Below are 13,844 nucleotides of genomic sequence, written 5' to 3'. Positions count from 1 at the left end.
TGCTAATGAGATTGCCCCCATAGCATTCTCGCATATATTTGGAAATTTTTACATAATTATTGTGAAGCATGCTTGTCTTACCTCTTTGCACCATATACCTGGTGCCATGAATATTGCCATTGTTGCATCATATTATCCATGCACTTGTGCTCCTAATGGTTATGTGCAAGAGAAGAGAACCATCATGATGGATGATGTGTTTATCTACCATGCGCATACGTTCTTTGTTTTGTTTTGTGTATGTGTAAGATACTTGGACTTTGTGTCGACTTCCACTTCACGTGAGTTGACCATTAGAGCTCTTGAGAGCGAGCCTCATACACTCGACCACGACTCGCTTCTACAACATATTTCCTACAACTTTAGCATTGTGAAGGACGCACAAAGACATGCTTTCAAGGTGATATCCTTCTCTTTTGAGAACCCCCAAACCATGAGCATGGGTATTGTGGATCATACTACTTGTGTTGCTTGCACCATGAGACTTATTGGTCATCTTGGTCCATTTGACTGCGCACATGTTAGAGTTCTTGGTTTGACCTGTCATTTTCACCTTTCCATGCCTCATGACATATATACCTTGTGTGTTGCATCCAATTCTTGGACTACTTGCTACTATCATATGGTTGGTTGCACCAATGTCATTTCTTGACATATACCATGTCCCATTTATTGCTACATGCTTGCCTTGATTTCCTCACACATGATGAACAATTACTCTTTTTATTGTGTTGAGTGCCACACTATCTTCACTACACCATATGCACGTTATGCTTGGATAGTCTTGGACTTGACCCATGTGTTTAGACACTTCATTTTATTTGTGTTGTGAATGATTCCTATGCGTACCATCGACCATTTGTCGAGTGCTTTGTGAATGATTTCTATGACTTTGAGGTAGATGCTTATTCTCTTGTTACACATATTTGCATCACCACCTCACATTTACATGCTTGTCCCCATGATATATGTGCTTGTCCTTGATTGATATGCTTACATGCCATGACACAATCCTTTGTCAAACCATATGCTTTGCATGATGATGACACTTGTTTGGTGAATCACCTCTCAAATGCTTGTTTTTGCACTAGCGCTAACCACATTTTTTTTCCAAGTGTTTTTTATTCTTATTTCTTTGGAAGGAATCACTAGATGGTGCGACATTGGAGAGTGCCCATTTTGAGATTGAAGATAATGACTACTTGGTGAATGTCCCTTCTACACAGCGAAGCCATCTCTTTCCCATGGTGATTTGGTTTTTGATCCGAGGTCGGATCTTTCCCGGGGTGGGGGGGAGATGATGCGGAGCATCCTATGGACATTACCATGTCAAGAGTCCGTTCGGCGTGTGACACGTGTGACATATGCTTCACGTACACAAAGGTGAATTATCTCCTTTACACGTGCTCACTTGACCCCTTTGAGGATGGTATACTACTTGACACTCCACTCGTGTGCATGCATAGGTATTGCCGGAGCATCACGAACGACGAGGAGGAGTGCAAGCACCAAGGAACAGCTACACCATCCGCGAGGGAAGCATGGAAGCAACGATGAAAGAAGACGGAGACAGCTCCCAGGACCCGGACATCCGGCCAGGACCCCGGACATCTAGCCCCTGGAGCATCACCCACAGCAGCCGCCAAGTACTTATAGGCCCCGGACATCCGGCCCAGCCCGGAAATCCGGCCAAAAGCCCGGAAATCCGTCGCCCCTGTCCAGAGAGCAACGAGGCCGACCTCACCAGCCCAGACATCCGACCCCCAGCCCGGACATCCGGCCTAGTCTGTCTGCGCATAGTAAAGGGCCGATGGCCATGTATCCTCTCCCACTTATCCCTTCATGGCTACGACTATAAATAGACCTCTCCCTCCTCCTAGCTAGGGTTAGCAATGGTTTAGCTCATTTAGAGATAGAGCTTTGCTCATCCTTGTGGTTCTTCTCGATCGAGAGACCGCAGCCTCTTTGGAGAAGATCCACACTGGATTCAATACCCCTCACGGGAAGATCGCTCGCGGATTCAAGACCTCCTCACAGAGAAGAACTTGCTACTTGTATTGTCCTTTGTTGCATTCGGATCTTGTATCACTCTTTATGTTCATTGATCTAGCACATGTGTGATTGTTTCTTGTTGATTTGAGTGTTTCCTCTCGTTTTCCCCTCATGTTTCCCCTCGTGTTCTTCGTGTTCTTCGCGAGATCCGCTCCAATTCTGAAAGATCGGACATCTAGGGTTCTACCCTACATCACAGGTGTATAGGCATGTTCACAAAAACGGGATCAAACGCTCAGCCTATGTATTTCTCATGTAAATAGATAATTTAGTGCCATTGGTTATTTACTTTAAGCATAATGCATTAACGTGTTATTGTAGAGCGCACAAAAAGAAATGGATATTGTAGTCCCGCAAAAGAAATGGATATTGTAGTCCACTACTTAAAAGTGTTACCTCATATGATTACATACCCTCCATTTCATAGATTGCGTCCCCGTTGAATTCATATATGAATACTACATATATTACTTCATAATAGAACTTAAACCATCCAAGACTAATGAATTTGAATGCAAGACTAACAATGGTGCATGTACATGATACTACACTGGTTGTTTGAAGAAACATCACTGTAACTTTGGCATGCACAATTGAAAAGGATTATTTAGAAAAAATATGATATATGAGTGTCCAATCTTTATAGCATTGAATCGATATTATATCTTTGGCCACGATACAAAGTAGAAATTGATTTATGTTCAAGCGATGCACGTCCACGATCGCTAGATAGTGATACATGAATGAATTGTGTAATCTCTCTCGCACGCGTACATATGTCACTTCTTTGTGGGCATCGAAATCACACACGTGCACTTTGTGTATTTCTCTTCCTCCGTCAAGGTTAGAATTCGTCTTTCTACCCCGTCCTACAAGTCTCTCACACAAAAATGCACATGCACTCTCTGTTGAACACGCCCACCCCTTTCATTCTGCCCACCCACCGCCAGTATTCTCTCAAAGTATAATTATGTCTCTCACACATATGCCTATGGTTAACTCTAGTCCCGGAACCATATGAATACATACCGTGGGATTCCAGCAGAGCACCTTCTGTTTTGAGATTTCGCTCTCTCTCTCTCTCTCTCACACACACACACACACACACACACACATAGACATTGTTTATGTCTTCATTTTTTCCGGCACTTGCATGCACACCGCTTGTTTATCTCCGTGATGCTTTAAGTATGCCTCGCCCACATGCTATCTACCTATTCCTTAATAAAGATATGTGTCACACAAAATCCTTCTCCCTATATCTAAGTGTCACTACCCCCCCACACACACCCACACACACACTTCCCGACACCGAAGGAGTAGGGTGACACCTCGATCATGATACTAATCTATCTACTGGCTTCTCTCTCAAACACACACACATACACACACTCGCTAGTTGTGCCTCTGTGCCTACCGCGTGCACACTCTCGATATGTCTTTCTTTCCCTCCCCCTCCCCACCCCTAACAATGACAGCAAAAAGGTGACAACTCGATCTTGATCTTAATCTATCAATTGGTTTTTCTCTCAAACACACACACACACACACACTCACTAGTTGTGTGTCTGTGCCTTGCTCACACACACTCGATACGTCTTTCTCTCCATAGCCCACTCAATATGTAGACTTATCGCGCACACACAGTTGTAGTGACGACGACGGTAAACCCAGTGTGCCTTGTTTTTACCGGCCTCATGTGATAGTTTTCACCCTGTTTTCTGTTAACTAACAAGGCAACCTTTTCTTTGTTACTACTAGTGAATCTGAGATCATTCAGGGCAGACATAAAATATATCAGTTCAACCCAATTATGGCAGTAACTATTTTAAAAGAACCTAGCTAGAATCCCGTTTGTTGCACGGAACATCAAGATGCATTTGTATGAGTAGTTTATCTTGTGACAGAAAAGGATGAACGATGGAAGGCCTTATTTGCAAACGCGGAGAGCGGTGTGGGTATCTTTTTGCAAAATTGCCATTGTTTCCTTCCTATCCTGTGACGCCCAAATAATCATGCTACAGTAATCCCACGCTAATCATGCCACGTCACCTCGGTTATTGTTGTTAACCTCACAGTGATTCAAAACCGTTTCAAAATTTAAATTCTAAATATGTCAAACAACAAAAGTTTTCAAAAGTTGAAACAAAATTGTTCGGTGGGTGCCGAATATTACAAGGGTAATTATAGTAAAAACATATTTTTAGAAAGTGCCTGAATATTTTTAAAATGAACTAAAGCAGAAAAGAAAAATAAATAAAATTAAAAGGACAATAGAAAAAAAATATGAAAAGAGCAAGCCCCCCCGGCCCCTTGGGCTTCGGCCCACCAGGCCACTACCGACCGGCCCAGCCGGCCACTCCCCACTCCCCTTATCCACTCCCCCCTAGAAACCCCACCGACACCCCCACTCCTCTCCCCCGAAATATCTCCCCCTCTCTCCCGATTGGATCGGGATCGAGAGGAGGAGGTCGCCGTCGCTCGTCGCCCCTGATGCCGCTGGAGGCCGCCTTGACCACGCCTCCCTCGCTGGCCTGCCTCCCCGACGTCGCCCGTCGTCTCCGTCCTCCTTCCCGCCGGTCTGCGTCCTCCGACGCCGTCGTCCCCATCGACCACCCCGACCCCCGCTGCCTTTTTCCCTACCGGCTCAATGTGAGCCCTCGCTTCCTCCCCCCTTTCTCTCTCTCTCTCTCTCGATGCCCGCTACCCTTAGGACCTCGCGGTCGTCCAATTGGACGCCGGAGGCGTCAATCCGAAGCATCACCGCCGCGCACTGTCGCCACCGGCGCACTCCCACACGGGCATGTTCGCCCACGCCTGCTACTACCCAGGGTCCGCCTTAAAAAAAGAATTATAAAAATAATAAAAAAACAAAAATAATAAATAATATATTAATTAGTTAATTAATTAACCCTGATTAATTACCCTAATTAGTTAATTAACACACTAATATGTCACTTACTAATGGGGCCCACAATTAACTAATCCTAATTAGTTTAAAACAAACCCTATTTCACCTCTGTCTCAATGACAGGTGGGTCCCACTGGAACCACGGGCCAAGTTTGACTTTGGTCAGCTGGGTTTGACCTGCTGACGTCGTGGTGATGTCATGCTGACATCACCTTTCACTATTCTGGATATGTTAGAATTAAACAATTAAATAAATTCTAAAAATGATTAAATCTTTTAAAATTAATATAAAATAAATCATAGCTCGGATGAAAAAACTTTCTACATGAAAATTGCTCAGAACGACGAGACGAATCCGGATACACAGCCCGTTCATCCGCCACGCGTCCCTAGCATAGTGAACCTGCGACATCTCACCTTCGGTTCATCCGTCCGAAAATGCGAAACACCGGGAATACTTTCCCGGATGTTTCCCCGCCTCACCGGTATCAACTCATACCGCGTTAGAACACGTCTAGCTCTGCTTGTTGTCCTGTTATGCACTTGCTTGCTATGTATTTACTGTTTCTTCCCCCTCTTCTCTCTGATAGACCCTGTGACGGTGCTGATGCCCGTGTGGTCGACTACGTCACCGACGACCCTCCTTGTCTAAGCAACCAGGCAAGCCCCCCCCCTTGATCACCAGATATCGCCTATTCTCCTCTATACTGCTTTCATTAGAGTAGTGTAGCATGTTACTGCTTTCCGTTAATCCTATTCTGATGCATAGCCTGACGTTGTTGCTACATCTGTTGATACCTTACCTGCAATCCTAAATACTTAGTATAGGATGCTAGTTTATCATCATTGGCCCTACATTCTTGTCAGTCTGCCTTGCTATACTATTGGGCCGTGATCACTCGGGAGGTGATCACGGGTATATACTATACATACATACATACATACATACATACTCTATAGATGGTGACTAAAGTTGGGTCAGCTCGATGAGTACCCGCAAGTGATTCTGATGAGGGGGCTGAAAGGACAGGTGGCTCCATCCCGGTAGAGGTGGGCCTGGGTTCCCGATGGCCCCCGACTGTTACTTTGTGGCGGAGCGACAGGGCAGGTTGAGACCACCTAGGAGACAGGTGGGTCTGGCCCTGTTCGGCATTCGCGGATACTTAACACGCTTAACGAGATCTTGGTATTTGATCTGAGTCTGGCTACTGGCCTATACGCACTAAACAACTACGCGGGAACAATTATGGGCACTCGACGTCGTGGTATCAGCCGAAGCCTTCTTGACGTCAGCGACGGTGCGGCGCGCGCCGGATTGGACCGCGTAACGTGACTTCCTTTGTAATGGAGGTTGCTAGGTCTGCTTCCGGCCGCCCTCGCAACGTGCAGGTGTGCAATGGGCGATGGGCCCAGACCCCTGCGCGCATAGGATTTAGACCGGCGGACTGACCTCTCTGTTGTGCCTAGGTGGGGCTGCGACGTGTTGATCTTCCGAGGCCGGGCATGACCCAGGAAAGTGTGTCCGGCCAAATGGGATCGAGCGTGTTGGGTTATGTGGTGCTCCACTGCAGGGAAGTTAATCCATTCGAATAGCCGCGATCTTCGGTAACAGGACGACTTGGAGTTGTACCTTGACCTTATGACAACTAGAACCAGATAGTTAATAAAACACACCCTTCCAAGTGCCAGATACAACCCGGTGATCGCTCTCTAACAGGGCGACGAGGAGAGGATCGCCGGGTAGGATTATGCTATGTGATGCTACTTGGAGGACTTCGGTCTACTCTCTTCTTCATGCTGCAAGACGGAGGCTGCCAGAAGCGTAGTCTTCGACAGGATTAGTTATCCCCCTCTTATTCTGGCATTCTGCAGTTCAGTCCACTGATATACCCATGCATATGTAGTGTAGTTCCTTGCTTGCGAGTACTTTGGATGAGTACTCACGGTTGCTTTCTCCCCCCTTTTCCCCCTTTCCTTTCTTTCTCGTTGTTGCAACCAGATGCTGGAGTCTAGGAGCCAGACGCCACCGTCGACGATGACTCCTACTACACTGGAGGTGCCTACTACTACGTGCAGGCTGCTAACGACGACCATGAGTAGTTTAGGAGGATCCCAGGCAGGAGGCCTGCGCCTCTTTCGATCTGTATCCCAGTTTGTGCTAGCCTTCTTAAGGCAAACTTGTTTAACTTATGTCTGTACTCAGATATTGTTGCTTCTGCTGACTCGTCTATGATCGAGCACTTGTATTCGAGCCCTCGAGCCCCCTGGCTTGTATTATGATGCTTGTATCACTTATTTATGTTTTAGAGTTGTGTTGTGATATCTTCCCGTGAGTCCCTGATCTTGATCGTACACATTTGCGTGCATGATTAGTGTATGATTGAATCGGGGGCGTCACAAGTTGGTATCAGAGCCGACTTCCTATAGGAATCCCCCTTTCCAACTCCTTGGTCGAAGTCGAGTCTAGTCATTGAAAAACTTTTACTAACATGGCTGTGCGGCTTACGGTCCCACGTCGCCATTGGGTGGTATTAGGATCTTTTACTCTTCGTCTATACTCTGGGACTCTGATCTCTCTTCTATTCGGGTTAAATGAATTTTGCTAACTCTAACATTAGGATCTCGTGGTCACTTCCACCCGGAGAGCCCCGCATTACCAATGACCGCGTGCTGCACCAGAAGATTCCGAAGATACTCTATGATGTTCTCTCGAGACTTGTGCCATTGCTTTTGCAATTCCCATCCATTGATAAACCTCTATGGGTAACTTCTCATTCATACCTTCATCCCCAGTTGCTCTTATTATTACAAGATACCCTGTAGTACTCGTCGTTGTTCCAAGAATCCCTTGTGCCACTGCCTTGCGGTTCCTTGCCGCAAAAATATCCCTACAATTTTTATTACACTTATCGAGGAACCGTTCATTACTAGTTATTCATAGGATTTACTAGATGCATTGAAATACTACCCGATCTTCCGGTACTCCTTTGCCAACTATTGCTCTGCAAATACTTGTCTTCTTGCAGTCTGGACAATTCCATTTGTCTAGCAATAACCATTAAAATCCTTGTGATTGACATTCTGATCCGGTTGATTCAACATGTGTGTGAATGCACACAATCATCAGTTATTCCCTGGAAATTTCCTTCTGGCTCGGACATCATTTTAAATGTGAGCTGGTTCTCAAGAAATCCAATTGTCGTCGATTGTACCCTAAGCCTACTCAACTTATCCATCCTTAATCATAGTTTTTGCCTCTGAGTCCTTGATTTGGAAATTATGATTCTTTGCCTTTGAGCTTTGAGTTAGTCAGTTGTTTCTATAATCTAAGGCCCTTGCCTTGATTCTTCCTCTGATTGTGTGCCGATGCTCACATCAGCTCCGTTGTGGACCGTCAGATCCTTTGTTGAATTATCAATCTGACAGTGTCCTTTGTATACAAAAACCTCGAGAAGTTCTTTCCCTGATACATAATGCCATCGGTAAATTCTATTCACTGATATGGCCAACGACGCTCTGCTTTCAAGCTTAGTTATTTCTTTCTGAACTTTGTAGTATATGTTCCTAAGATACCCGATGGGTTGGACCAATGCCTTCCCTACTTTGTGCAAACCCGAGAGTTTTCACGGGTCATATTCTCCCGGTGATTTACCAGATAAAATTTCAATACTACAACTCCATCGAAAATGAGAAGTGAATGATAGGTTATGCATTGGAGAAGTGGGAGTCGACCTTGAACTTTGTGTTCATGCCCATGGAAACGATGTAGATCGTATCATTAAAGCTTCTCTTCAAATAAATATGTCCTTGGTATAAGTTTATCTTATATCTGGGATCTGGCATTTTGCAATCGTTGTTTCGGCCATGTTCTCCTTTTAAATACCATTTCTCGGACAAGTTGGAGTACTTGTCTTCTGCAGATCATTGCACCTGTCCAACCTTTACTTTGATCTACCTTCGAGTAATACCTCCCCATATCTCGAGGATATCAACCCATTTCACGACATCTTATGAATTTCTGATGAAGTAGTACCTTTCCCCGTCATGGTCACTCCACGGGTTCTGGGTTGTCATCAACCGAGAACACCGACTTGTGAATCAAATCAATACTGTGATTCAGAACTTCCAGTACCTCGTTGTTGAGAAGTTTAATACTCCATCACGTCATTTCCGATGCCTTAGCGGCTACATCATTATCGTGCTAAATTTTAACTGTGCTACCTGGTCCTACCCGGAGCACAATTTTTGACGATGATGAGCTAAGCTTACGTCGACTATCATCGTCATATCTTTTTGCCTTGAACAACAAGATGGATTCCGAGTTTGTTACGTACTCGTGCTTCCAATAACTTTTTGCTTCATCATTCCTTTGACTTGATGTCATCGCCACTTGATTACATCTTCATGAATTCTCTCGACAAATGTGTCGTGCTCATCATCAGCATTCTGAGCTCTTCTAGGATATCAATGGTATTCATGATGAGAAAGACAATCCTTGCCCTCGATGATTACTTTTATCATCGACCACTCTACTACCTTTCCTCCAACACAAAATTGTTGTTGTTTTGTGTTATACCTTGAGTTCCTTGCTATCCAGCAATTGTTCTTTACATTGGAGTATTACCATCTTTTATGCCAAGAATGTCATGAGAGTTTCACCACCTCTTAAGGAATTCTTGATACAGTGATGCCTCTCACCATCATAATTCTTCTCTTGGTCCCCGTGTTGAGTGAACTCTGTTATGAGAATTTAATATCTCTAGCAACCTTGTTACTTCAGAGTTAATGGACAATAATTCCAATGTAGTGTGCTGGTTGCTAAATTTCCATTCCGACGTTGGTCGTGCAACCCAACCCAAATTTCGGGTGCCCCTTTCAACCAATATTTAATTGTGTATGTTTTCATCGAGCATACATCATTATATTGTTTGATCTGACAAGTGTTGCCACCTTGTTCACATCATTGTGGAAATCCATCTTTTGTTAATCTCGATGAATAGTCGCTGAGTCCATCAGCCAACTCCTCGTCTTCTCCTTGGTTTAATGTTGAACTCTTGTTTCGGAATTTGCTTCCATAGTTCATTTTCCGAGAATCTTACAATGTTATCTCGTCCATTTGTGTTGAACATTTTCTTCTCAGACATCCTGAGTCTAAGGTATCCTGACACCAATCAGATCTGAATCTCGGTCAGATATGATGGCTGGGACATATCCCCAAGAGTTATAACATTGGTCTCTACATAACCCGGTAAGGTGGTGTCTTTGCTTAGCACCCCTGGCCAAAGGCCCCGTTGTTATATATTCCGTTTCAGCAAGGTTATCCATTCTTCCTTGAGGAAATTGTAAGACTTATTCGACAAGTTATTCCTGATGGATCCTTTGTGTTTCCAAAGACTGACCTTTACCTGTTGACCATGTCAATGCTATCTCGAAGCATGTCTATGGTACTCCGATTTTCAACAAGAACATTTGAAGCCCAATGCTAAATGTTTCCTACTCTATTATACAAACACCGCTGTATGGGTAATGTCATGAAATTTCTCTTCCCTACCCAAAGAGTTTTCTACATTATATCCTATCATGTATATCATGCTCTGCTTGTCCTTGTGAAGGATATACCCTTGGAATATGTGTTTAAACACATTTTCCTTTCCATTGTTCTGATTAATCTGATGATCACATTTTCCTTTCCATTGTTTGGTTTAACCCTTTCTTGTGATCTATATGATGTAAGCAGTATTATTCTCCTGCTTATGTAACCACCTCGGTGTACAGTTCTGTCAGCAAGGCCCTGTTTCTACTGTTGATAACTTTCCAATAACCGCCGATGGACGAGAACTTTTCCTATTGGTCCGCCTCTTTCAACAAGCAGGAAAATGGTTCTCTTCATCCCTCGCCCTTGGTACCGATGTTTTGCCGACATAATCGACAGGCTACCCTCTGACATGCCTTGCTTACATGATCGTGCAAATCATCATCGCCTCCCTACTTTTAACCATCATGGTGGGACCATAACCCACAGTTCCCAAGGTTGTTCCTCACGCATGGCCTCGTATGTTATTCACGCGCCACCTTCCGAGAGATTGTCGATTTTGGTATCAGACACAATACTTATTCCCGTTGCTTGAACCCCTTTCACACTTTGTTTCAGGCATCGAACGATTGCCTACCCGCTCGAAACTTCTCATGGTACATACTTACTTTGCTCTCGATATTGTCTTAAGTTTCCACTCGAGAGTTACTTTCCGCCACCTTCCCCAATGTTATCGGCCAAATAGTCAACCTTGCAGAGATCCGTTCTTCTGGAATACCCACCCTTTATTCTTTCGTAAGTACGATGGAGTTCCCGAAGAAAGGACGAAAACTTCATCATGATGCATTGGAATAGAGAATTGAAGACATCAGCGAAAGGCATTGACTTCTTCGAGAAGATCCGTTAGAATATTGTAACCAGAACTTTCCCCCTTACTCTACCTCTTAAATCTCGGGACGAGATTTCTTGTAGTGGAGGAGATTTGTAATGCCCGGATAATCATGATACAGTAATCCCACGCAAACCATGCCACGTCACCTCGGTTATTGTTGCTAACCTCACAATGATTCGAAACCGTTTCAAAATTTAAATTCTAAATATGTCAAACAACAAAAGTTTTCAAAAGTTGAAACAAAATTGTTCGGTGGGTGCCGAATATTACAAGGGTGATTATACTAAAAAACATATTTTTAGAAAGTGCCGGAATATTTTTAAAATGAATTAAAACAGAAAAGAAAAATAAATAAAATTAAAAGGACAATACAAAAAAATATATGAAAAGAGCAAGCCCCCCCGGCCCCTTGGGCTTCGGCCCACCAGGCCACAACCGACCGGCCCAGCTGGCCACTCCCCACTCCCCTTATCCACTCCCCCCCAGAAACCCCACCGACACCCCCACTCCTCTCCCCCGAAATATCTCCCCCTCTCTCCCGATTAGATCGGGATCGAGAGGAGGAGGCCGCCATCGCTCGTCGCCCCAGATGCCGCTGGAGGCCGCCTCGACCACGCCTCCCTCGCCGGCCTGCCTCCCCGATGTTGCCCGTTGTCTCCGTCCTCCTCCCCGCCGGTCTGCGTCCTCCGACGCCGCCGTCCCCATCGACCACCCCGACCCCCGCTGCCCTTTTCCCTATCGGCTCAATGTGAGCCCTCGCTTCCTCCCCCTTTCTCTCTCTCTCTCTTGATGCCCGCTGCCCATAGGACCTCGTGGTCGTCCAATTGGACGCCGGAGGCATCAATCCGAAGCATCACCGCCTTGCACTGTCGCCACCGGCACACTCCCACACTAGCATGTTCGCCCACGCCTGCTACTACCCAGGGCCGCGCCCGGCTCGCTCCCTTGACCTAGCGCGCGCCGCGCCTCGTCTACGAGCGCCAACTCCCAACTGCGCCGCGCGCATCCGCCACGGCCCGCCTCCAACCGCACACCCGTGACTACCCCTGCCCGCTCGCGCCGTGGCCGTCGCCCCCGCGGCTGCCTCCGGCGCCCGCGCCCCTGTATTCCCGCAGTCGTCATGGCCCCACCTCGCCATCACGCCCCTTCCTGCCTCGCCTTCACACCCCTGGCATCGCAGCTCCGACCAGTCCCGCTCGAGCGCCCACGGCTCCGGTCCCCTCCACCCCGCCGTCCTGTTTCGGCCGGCGCTCTTGTGCCCCCTGGTCGTCGGCGCCCGCGCCCAGCTCTCCCTCGTCGCCTGGGAGGGCTACACCCGCACCCCCATTTCGCCAGCGCCCGCTACCCGCTAACCCTGCCCGATAGGCCCTTGTGTCTATGACACGTAGGGTCTGCCTTAAAAAAAGAATTATAAAAATAATAAAAAAACAAAAACAAAAATAATAAATAATATATTAATTAGTTAATTAATTAACCCTAATTAATTACACTAATTAGTTAATTAACACACTAATATGTCACTGACTAATGGGGCCCACAATTAACTAATACTAATTAGTTTAAAACAAACCCTATTTCACCTCTATCTCAATGACAGGTGGGTCCCACTGGACCCGCGGGCCAAGTTTGACTCTGGTCAGCTGGGTTTGACCTACTGACGTCGTGGTGATGTCATGCTGACATCACCTTTCACTGTTCTGGATAATGTTAGAATTAAACAATTAAATAAATTCTAAAAATGATTAAATCTTTTAAAATTAATATAAAATAAATCATAGCTCGGATGAAAAAACTTTCTACATGAAAGTTGCTCAGAACGATGAGACGAATCCGGATATACAGCCCGTTCATCCGCCACGTGTCCCTACCATAGTGAACCTGCGACATCTGACCTCCGGTTCATCCGTCCAAAAACGTGAAACACCGGGAATACTTTCCCGGATGTTTCCCCCCCTCACCGGTATCACCTCATACCGCGTTAGAACACGTCTAGCTCTGCTTGTTGTCTTGTTATGCACTTGCTTGCTATGTATTTACTGTTTCTTCCCCCTCTTCTCTCTGGTAGACCCTGTGACGATGCTGATGCCCCTGTGGTCGACTACATCACCGATGACCCCTCCTTGTCTGAGCAACCAGGCAAGCCCCCCCCCCTTGATCACCAGATATCGCCTATTCTCCTCTATACTGCTTGCATTAGAGTAGTGTAGCATGTTACTGCTTTCCGTTAATCCTATTCTGATGCATAGCCTGACATTGTTGCTACATCTGTTGATACCTTACCTGCAATCCTAAATACTTAGTATAGGATGCTAGTTTATCATCATTGGCCCTACATTCTTGTCAGTCTGCCTTGCTATACTATTGGGCCGTGATCACGCGGGAGGTGATCACGGGTATATACTATACATACATACATACTATACAGATGGTGACTAAAGTCGGGTCAGCTCGATGAG

Source organism: Triticum dicoccoides, chromosome 6B (genome assembly GCF_002162155.2).
Source record: "Triticum dicoccoides isolate Atlit2015 ecotype Zavitan chromosome 6B, WEW_v2.0, whole genome shotgun sequence".
Lineage (NCBI taxonomy): Eukaryota > Viridiplantae > Streptophyta > Magnoliopsida > Poales > Poaceae > Triticum > Triticum dicoccoides.
This window is presented reverse-complemented; position numbering follows the sequence as displayed.